The sequence below is a fragment of the Stigmatopora argus genome, chromosome 10 (assembly GCF_051989625.1).
Source record: "Stigmatopora argus isolate UIUO_Sarg chromosome 10, RoL_Sarg_1.0, whole genome shotgun sequence".
NCBI classification, from domain to species: Eukaryota; Metazoa; Chordata; class Actinopteri; order Syngnathiformes; family Syngnathidae; genus Stigmatopora; species Stigmatopora argus.
In genome coordinates, this window is record NC_135396.1 from 15,849,128 (window position 1) to 15,859,958 (window position 10,831).

Below are 10,831 nucleotides of genomic sequence, written 5' to 3' on the forward strand. Positions count from 1 at the left end.
CAAACATTAAAATATGTAAACTAAAGTGCAATCACATTTGTAAATGAATGGCTTCTGGATTTCGAAATGTAAATTAACCAATCTACTGTGATAAAACAACTAAATTGTAATAACTGCATCAACTCGAGTTCTGCACCTAGGAGGACCTCGTCTAGACTAATTTATCTTGTACTTGGACTAAAACTCCATATGCTCCTAACCACTTTAGTCACTTTTTGTACCTGACTACTTATGTTTGTAAGATCATATCAGTTTTTGTGAGTATAAAAGCATAATTCTCATACAAACTGTGAATGGCTGACATGTCAGCATAAACACTCAACAGTCTGACTGATTAATCAATCTTAGTCTTGTGATTGAGTTGACATGTCAGCACAAACACTCAACTGTCTGACACTGATCAATTAATCTTTGCCCTGCAAATGACTGAAACGTATCTGTCCAAAGTCCTGCTGACAACTGTCAGTTTTGCCTGAATTTAAGAGTCACTCACTGGTCATTCGGGGAGAGCTGAAAGGACAACAGACTGTGAGCGATCACGCTGTTTGAGCTCTCCCCATTTCTGCAGTCTAGTAATAAACTTATTTCATTTAAATTGGTCTCACTCTTTCTTAACCTGCTCCTTAAGTTGTTTTTCAGACCCATCATACTTTGGTGCTGAAACCCGGGACCCAACATGCCAGCAATTGCCAGAGCAACGACGGACCGCTACAAAAGGTAAAATAAAGACTGTTGACAGCATCCTCCATTGAGAGGGTCAGCCAGACGGACGTTCCCTCGCTGCTCCGGTAATCTGGTGACGGGTCCCCCGAACTAGGGCAGGTTCGGAACGAGAAAGATTTCTGTCTCAGTGAAGTGGGATAATTTGAATGAGTATTATCGCTGCGGTTGTGTTGAATGTTTGTGGTCTGGGACCAACGTACGTAGAACATATATGTTCGAGGTCTGGGACCGACGTACGTAGAACATAAATGTTCGTGGTCTGGGACCGACGTACGTAGAACCTGTATGTTCGAGATCTGGGACCGACGTGCGTAGAACAAGAACAGAGTCAGGGACTCCGCTAAGAGACAAAGTCAGGGACTTGTCTGATCTTGGCGTGTTCAGAGATATTGGGTGAATCACGAAGTATTGAGATCAATTTCGGTAAATTTAGAATTGAATTGTTGTTAAAACTATTAAGTAAGTGATTAATATGGGTCGGAAAGCGACAAGGGAGATGGGTTTGTTGCCAGACTGCAGAATGGAGATCGGAGGGTTGCCAGATGTGGGGTATGTGCGGATGCGTAGTGTGGGGAGTTGCCTGTGTCTGCCGTGGAGAGACATGGTTTCTGTCCCAATTTGAAGGATATGGAAGGTTTGATGAACGTAGAAAGGGAATTGTTGAAGAAAATAGTTTTGTAAGTGAATAGTAAAGAAAGTGTGGGAAAAAGAGCTGAAGGTGTGCAGAGAGTTGACTTGAGGACAGTAGAGTGGAGTTAAAATATTTTGTGTGCAGAGTGTTGCTGCAGAAAACGGCTCTTATCTTAAGTAAAGATCGTCTCCATGGTGGGGGTGAGACGAGTCAATAGGAATTCAATAGGAATCCAGCCAGTAAATATAGCTATCCTTGGGTGAGTTAGCAATATAGGGGTGATTTGCCAATTAGATCTTAAGTATTAAGAATTATTTGGTTGTTAATGATATCAAACATGAAAATGACAATGCAAAAATGGCATTCATCCAAATTATTAGGTAAATTGTACCTGTCTGGTTTAGATAAAATAATTAATTTAAGATAGGCATGATTTCCCTAGGACGGTGGAGGCATGAGATGTTTTCAGTGCACGGAAGACATTCCTTGTTTTGCCCAGAGCAGGTGAAATATCCTTTGGCGTGGGTCATTTTAATGACTATTAATGATATACGGATTGCATAAACATCGAACAATTGATGTCAACCAAATGACGTTGACCTATTTCCTTTGGGAATGATTATTGCTGATAGGACAGCAAAAGGTGATTAGCTGCCAAGAAGCCCAGACTGGGGATGGCTTTCTTCACCAGTGATGAAAATTTGCAGACCACTGATGTCTGATTATGAGTGTGAGCGTGAATGTTTGTCTGTCTTTTTGTGTTTTTGATTGGCTGGCCACTGAGATATAATCAATCGGTTAGATATCAAGATAGAAAAGGATTTAGAAATTTGGAATCGATTTCTGAAATCGCCAATAAGCCCTTTGTCAGGGTTGGCGGCAAAGGATTTGGAAATTTGAAATCGATTTTGGAAATCGCCAATAACCCCTTTTTCAGGGATGGCGGCGACAAATTCTATTATATCTATTATATGTAAATATTTCGTCAAATGAATTTTTTAATGAAAATGCAGCAGCAGTACTCCAAATGTGAAACTTGACATGGAGGAACAAATAACCTGCTCTGCAAAATGGGGAATTTGGGGGCACTGAAAAAGAAAAAGAAAAAAAATGGAAAAAAAATTAAGGAAACACATTGAATTTGGGTTAGCAGAAGGAGACTGTGCTTCTCAACAGGAAACAGACCAACGGTGGTGCCAGGAGCCTGGGTGCTCAAGCTTCAGTATAAAGAAGAAGCACTAGCACGACCCAAAGTGGGACCGTCCAAAACAAGTGTTGCTGACCAACCAGCAGACATGAAAATAGCTGAGAGGGGGATGTGAAGCCACCTTTTGCACTGTAAGGAGGTTCTCTCAGTTGAAACGTTTGAGGAGACAGGTGAGAACAGCTTTCTGACGTAATAAAATGAAACGACAACCACTCCAATATTGATTGGAAAGATTATGGCTCAGCGACCAACGCCATAAACCGTGCGGTCGTTTGGTCGCCGGTCTTTTTGGTCACCGGTCTTTTGGTCGCGGTCTTTAGGTCGCGGTCTTTAGGTCGCCCGGAAGTTTGGTTGTCGTCTTTTGGGTCGCCGGTCTTTTTTGTCGCTGGTCTTTTTTGTCGCCTTTTGGTTGCCTGATCGGCTACTGCCATCTACTGTCGATTTATTAAAAAGCAAATTCACAGATGGTGTTTTTATTGAAGCAGTCCAATGAACCTTCATTCTCTCTGGGAGAACTTGCAATATTGAAATACTTTAGATTAGATGGTTATTTTTATCAAACAAATAAAAGTATTAGTATACTTTTAGTTAGACAGTATTTAGATCGTTTCAACAGTATTTAGACTCTAAATACTGTTGAAACGATCTAAATACTGTTGAAACGATCTAAATATCTAATATCAAAATATCAATAAGAGCACTCATTTAACAAATCAATAAGAGCACTCATTTAACACATCGGCTGCTGCCATTGACTGTCATAGGCGTCCAATGAACCTTCATTCTCTCTGGGAGAAATTGCGATGTTGAAATACTTTAGATTAGATGGTCATTTTTATCAAACATCAAAATATCAATAAGAGCACTCATTTAACACATCGGCTCCTGCCATTGACTGTTATAGACGTCCAATGAACCTTCATTCTCTCTGAGAGAACTTGCAATGTTGAAATACATTTGCAAGTTCTCCCAGAGAGAATGAAGGTTCATTGGATGCCTATGACAGTCAATGGCAGCAGCCAATATGTTAAATGAGTGCTCTTATTGATATTTTGATGTTGATCATGCTGTTTGAGCTCTCCCCATTCTGCAGTCTGGTAACAAACGTATTTCCTTTAAATTGATCTCACTCTTTCTTAACCTGCTCCTTAAGTTGTTTCTCAGACCCATCAATGTTGACTACTTATTTATTATTTATGTGTGCAATTCATGGTGAAGCTTTAAATCTAATTATACTTGTACAATGACAAAGCCATTCAATTCAAATCAACCATCAGTGTTCAGCATTCGCTTTAAAGGTATCTGGCGCTATTTAGTATTGTGGATGGGTACAATGAATAGACCCTGATTTTAAGACGACCAACACTTTCAGTCTTATTTCAATACAAAAAAGATTGTCTTATATTCGGGTTAAAAAGATATATACTTAATAATTGACTATGACTCAACGTGTGAGTGTTTAGCATGTCAGCTTCACAGTTCTGAGATTGCGGGGTTTGATTCCAGGATGGATCTTCCTGTGTAGAGTTTGCATGTTCTCCCCGTGCCTGCGTGGGTTTTCCCCAGGTACTCCGGTTTCCTCGCACATTCCAAAAACATTCATGGTAGGCTCCTTAAACACTCTAAATTGCCCCTAGGTATGAGTGTGAGCGCAAATGGTTGTCTGTGCTCTGCGATTGATTAGCTGGTCACCAGTTCAGGATGTTTCCCGCCTGGTGCCCGAAGTCAACTGCATCCCTCGAATATCGCAGATAATGTAGACCAGACATGGCTGTGATAATCGAAAACCACGTGATCCAGGCTTTCCGGTTCCTCATCCAGTAGACAGGCAGCAAGGCTTTGTTCTTGTTTTTAAAGCATGAGGATGGTCGAACTTGTAGATTAAGGCAATCTTTACCAGGAAGCCAACCAGCAGCATCTCCACACACGATGAGCATTGGGCGATCCGTGTGAACCCCGGCACTTTCAGTTCATTTTTGAATAAGCAGCATTGAGAAAATGAATGAATAAATATAAGGAGTATTTTTTGTTCAGATCAAGCACAAACAGTTCCACACATAACTTGTTAAAAAATCATTGTGAATAGATATTTAACATTATTTGACTTTCGTAAGCTAATTCCAGGTGGTGCTCGGAATGTCCAACATGGGTGTGAAGGCACTAATATCACGGGCAGATAAGGGATACTTCAAGTCCTTGCGCAACCTTGTTGCCCCCTTAAGAGAACAGGATGATGCTCGTGTTCCGCACTAATCACAGTCATGACCTTGAACTCAATGGCCAGAGCATGACAGCTCATTAGAAGCCCCATAGGGATGAGCGAGTGTAGAGGAACAGAAACAAGATGTGCTGCATCACATGCACATGTTAATACCCCCCTCCCCCAAAACACACATAGAATCAGTTCAATTTCCTGAATGTACAAAATCATTTGACATTCAGAAGCGGCAATGATGCAACCCCATTTCTTTCTCACCCTAACACAGTGTTTTCCCTTTCCTTATCTGGTCGCTTGCTCTTGGGAATCAAGCAGCCATCCATTAGTAATAACATGGGCTTTTCATAGAGAACAATATAATAGAATAAATAATGTTTTAGAGGAGATAAGCTTGCTAGCTGGCTTGAACGGACAGTCGGCCATCAGTAGCTGAGTGCAGACAGTGCAATAGCTCAGTAACTGTACTATCATCAAAATAGAAAAGGGCACCTCTAGCCATTGCAGTCTCATTCAACAAGGACATCTGACTTGAATTGAATGACTTCACATTTTGATGACAATATTACATTGTCTTGAGGAAAATATTCGGACTAAAACAACCAATGGGTACAGATCATCAACTGCCCCCTAACTGCCCTGTCCAGCATCCACAAATCCTGGTGCCTCGGAAGGGCAGAGAACATCATAAAAGACAATACACATCCCGGCTAGCACCACTTCAACCTGCTGCCCTCTGGCTAGCGCTACAGGGCCATAACAGCTAAAAGAAACCGACTCGAGGACAGTTTCTTCCCAATAGCCGTCACCATACTCCACTGAAGTTTTGCACCTTGACCTAATCAAGACATTGCTAGCCATTTCAGTCACTTTATACCACTTATCCATGTTGTACCACTTATCTATGTTGACTACTATTTATATGACTTATTTATGATGTTGACTACTTATTTATTGATTATTTATTTATATTGATTATCTATGTGTTTGTTTGTTTGTTTCTTGTTGAGTCACTAGACTCAGTGAGTCGTGCGCTCTCAAAAACTAGGGGCCATGTGGTTTCAATTTCCTACAAAACACTAATAATTTTTCGATAAAACGATTGAATTTCATGAGTGGGGGGTGAGGGGTGTGGTGGTCTACTAAAATAGTAGCTGCCAAAGCGATTACACTAAACGGAAGAAAACGTTACACAAAGAGCCTGACCATTCTTCAGGTCACTCGTTAATAGTACTGTATGTAATATTCTGGACAACAGCGAAATGGGATTAAAACTGGTTTATTTTTATATATATTTTTGTATTTTATTTACACTTTTTTGGTTTATTTTACAAAGAAAGGGACTATGGGTTATGGCTCAACAAAGTCCAATCTATAGAATTCAGTAAAATACACCCACATTTGATAGGGGGACTTTAAGCAAGGTTTATTTATTTATTTATTTTTAAATATTTTTATTTTAGTATTTTTCTTTTTTTTCCAATTAAAATACATTGGTGATCTTTGTTTTTTCACATTTTATCAGTGGCGGGCCGTCAGGGTCTTCAAGGCCTTCTCTGCTGGCCTAAGAAATATCTGAATCATATTATATTTTGTCCATCAATACTTATTAAATAATTCCAAATTGTCTGTTAGCTTCCTTTCATTGCTTTTCCCCCTGGTTGCACTGCTTCCAGATGTGTGTTTTCATATTGAAGCATTTAACCAATCACATTTCAGCCATTATTTGTTGCCAGGGTCAGAAATCTGCCTCAAGGCCTTCACAATCAGTTCTGCAGGCTTTGCTGCATTAAACAAATGACGATAAGGCTGTTGCTTTGACCAATCAGATTTCGAGTTGGCAACACCACAATGCCTTGTCGCTGGTGTAGGGATACGTCATTGCCTTCTCGCAGGCGTGGGGATACGTCATCGCTTTCACCAACTATGATTGGCTAGTGATTAGCCAGAGCTACCAAACTGTATCTGGAGCGAGCTGCACAAGCAAATATATTGTTGTGTTGATTTAAAGCCATTTTCAAGATGGACTATGCTAGAAATATGACAGGACAGGCCCGACTTTCAGCATTAGCTTCGATGTTGGGAAAGGAAGAAAGAAAGGAGGATGGATATTGTGTACAGTTAAAAAGGATTTTTGGTGAGTAAAATATGGCTATGTATTCCTAAATAATATTTCAATTGTGGGCCATCCATCGCTATCTTTTCCCGGGGAAATCACCCCCCCCTGGCCCAATTGTAACGTCTGAAAAGCTCCAGTATTTGTATTTAATCAATAAATGCTGCTAGGAAGTGGGTTTTACCCCATTTTAGTGCAATTTTTGCCGTTTCGCGTATGGACGTATATGGACGTATCGACGTTCATCGCTGTCTTTTTCCCAGGGAAATGATACTCCGGGCCCGGTTCTGATGTCTAAAAAGCGCCAGTGTTTGTATTTAATCAATAAATGCTGTATTTGGCTGGATTTTACCCCATTTTCGGGCAATGTTTGCCGGTACGCCATTGATGTTCATTGCTGTCTTTTCCCGGGAAAATCACCCCCCTGGCTCGGTTGTAATGTCTGAAAAGCTCCAGAATTTGTATTTAATCATTAAATGCTGCTAGGAAGTGGATTTTACCCCATTTTTGTGCATTGATTTATTCATTATGTTTTATGTGTCGCAGCTGTAGCTGCAGTAGAGGTTTTATAGCCATAAAATAGTTTTTGAGGGTTGGATTGATTCGTTGAAGGCACTACAAGAAAATGCACGTACCGTGACTGCATTTTATATTACTCAAATTTGACTAAACTGCAAGGTGACAAACGAAACGCCGAAAACGCAAGACAATGCGGCCGATACGGTTATTTCAATAATAATAATAATAATAATAATAATAATAATAATAATCGGACATAGGCCCTGTCGTCATTATCACAACACAAAAGCCTACTTGTCATCACACGCAGAAACTGCGTGTGACGAAATTGATGGTGCTTCTCCATAAGCTACGTTTAATCGGCAAAAGACCTAATAAGTATAAGTTACGGACTTGTAATTTGTCATTCCGCTGTTGAGGATACAGGTCGCTTACCTCTCGCTTACCTCTCACTGTCTTCCACTTACCTTTCCTCAGCCAGCTAGTAGGAGGCAGATCACCAACCAAACATCTGTTCATATACCGCAGAGGGGAATGTGTGTTATGTTAGCGCGAGTTTAGATTTCTGATGGATGTGGGGAAAAAACTGTCCTTAAGCCTATTTGTCCGTGCTTTGTGGGACCTATAGCGTCTGCCAGAGGGCAGCAGCTGGAACAGATTGTGACCAGGGTGGTAAGGGTCCCCTATGATGTTCTTGGCTCTGCTGAGGTAACGAACACCGAACTGGAGAGCTTAGAGCCGCTGCGTCAGTGCGCGCCGCCATCTTGCAAACACCAAAAATAGAGAAAAGATGAACAGATAAAATGCTAAACAAAACTTATTTTGATGTTTATGAATGAAATTCAATAGAAAAAAACATATCTTGCATAAAAAGTGAAAAAAAACTCACTCACTTTGCTTTTTTACTTATCATTGCTCGCCCAGGGCGCCACCATTTTACAATAGTTAAACTGGCCAGACGCGAGTGGCCTTGATACATGTGTTTGTAGTGTTCACCATGTCAGCACTTCCCAATAGTTGGCGATAATTAAAATATCAACCTTGATACCTGCGTAATGTGTATTTCATGCTATTATTGCACCCATAGACGGTGAAGAGTAGACTGCTACGGACACACTTCCTGGTTGTACTGCTCACGTGACTTCCTTTTTGAATTCTTCCACGTGCAGGCAACACCCTTTCGGAATGTGCAATCCACCAGACAATCCTTTTGATTCATTCAGTATCTAAGAAATACCACGTGCAATGATTTTTCTCAAGATTCTCCCTTCAAAGTAACACATTTGTACACCCTATTAAAACTATGAATATGGAGGTGAAAATTGTGAATCAGGATGCGTCAAATACGAGAGAGATCGTAAAATACGGTACGGCTTATATGCAGATGCGGTCAATATGCGAGAAAATACAGTAACCTTTATATATTATTAAATAACTAAATGCGTCATTCAATGTTATATTTTTTTTACAAACAGGCGTATTCATTTTATGTGGTGATTATATTGTTTCAATGTTCCCATTGATGTTGCATGATACTGCTCCAATTTGATATTTGCATGGTGCGCAAACCTCGTACAATAAGAGGCCATGTTGTGTGTAGAGTCATAAACAAAACCCCAACCCCGTGTCAACAAAGAAGAAGGAAGTCCTGCAGAGTCGCACCAAAGGCAGTTCATTCTTTAATTTGCATTACGCCATTGTGTCTGTTTATTCTCCTTGATTTGGTTCCTTCTCCTTTGCTCAATAAAATAGGAGAAGAGGGTTGTTGTAGTAATACCAAGCTGGGTATTGAGGTGGTCACAATGACGAGGTTCTCTCATTGAGAAAATGACCATACTTTTCCCCTGTGTATGTGTTCTTGGCAGTTTTGTGTGGATAAACCTAAAATGTTGTTTCAAGAATTATTTCAAAAATTATTTCTTAAAATATTTTTTTGTCTGAATTTGATATTCACTTCAATTTTCCACGTATTTAATTTTTGAATTTATTTCAGCATTTCCGCTTACATTTATTTTAATTTTATTTCTGCATTTATTCATGTCATTTCGGCACTAATGTTCCCTTTTGCAGCCTGAAATACCCTTTTCTCTTCTTAACTATAAGCCGGATCCACCAAATTTTAAAAGGTAAATCGTATTTGATCGTTAAAAAAACGGACTCAACTATAAGCCACAAGTATCCATATTGTATTATGGGATAGTTACAAAAAAAAATACATGCAGCTCACAAGCCTGAAGAAAATCCACAAAGACCAGACTGGACCATAACCGCAGGAATCAATGAACAGGAAAAAAGTAGTTGTTGACAGTACTTAAAGGAAGGTTATTTTATTGGTCATTCATCCCAGAATCTCCGTGGTTGTGAACTAAGCGAGGCTCACGTGTGGACATCACATTTTTGGGTGTCAAAGACTACGATGTTAAATTTTGGACTACAAGGGCATGGTGTCCACTTTTGATGTCGACATAATTTTTCTCAGAAACTACATCATGTAAAAAGATAATTATTTTTATTTTTTTACACTCGGGTGCCAATTAGCCTAAATATCAAAGAGAAAATAAAAAAGCAAGCTTTGCAAGTCTGGGTCTTTGGAGGTTAAAAGTCACATTGCGGTTCCATCACAACATACATATTTCACACCAACACAAGAATGACAGATTGAAGTATTTCTTGTTGAGCAAGAAAACACATGAAGAGTGGCAAGTCAGCCTGACTTTCATCATGACAGAGATACAGGGCAAGTCCATCTGGGTTTCTGTTGTTTCAATTGGATTTCCACACTGGTCCAATCTGGGCCGAACGATCACAATAAGCAAGAAAATAGAAAGTTAAATATGTATTAAATTTCAGATATGAATTATTTTGTTTGTACCAGTTATGTTACACGCATTAAAAGAATAAAGTACAGGAAGAGTGAGGACTATGATGCTGTTGCATCTGCCTCTTGAAGAAAATATATATTCTTAAAAATCATTGTTTATGAGTAAATACATTTAAACATCTGTGATCAGTCATCTGCAGACTTGCTGTATACGGTCATGAAAGGAGCAGAAGAAATACTTTGTGTCAGCTATAATCTAAGTATTTATGGGCGACTAAAAAGCCTGTAAAACAGGCGCTCAGGCGGCATGTTTTAATCCTGTATCGGAACACGTGGAGTACTGTCATCCTTCACCACTTCGCGGCTTCAACATTCGTGGCTTCAGTGTATCGGAGTTCTTTATATTAAGTATAAAAAACAAAAGTTCATAAAAATGTCAAAATTGACACTGAAACTCGCAAGACACTTCCCTGTCTTCCACTTGCCACAAAGAAAATGGCGGAAGACAGGAGACTGTTTACGGAAGCTTATTGCATTCACCTTAATGAAAAAAAAAAAGCCCTGAATGTTATTCAAATTAATCTATTTTTAGGGTTGTT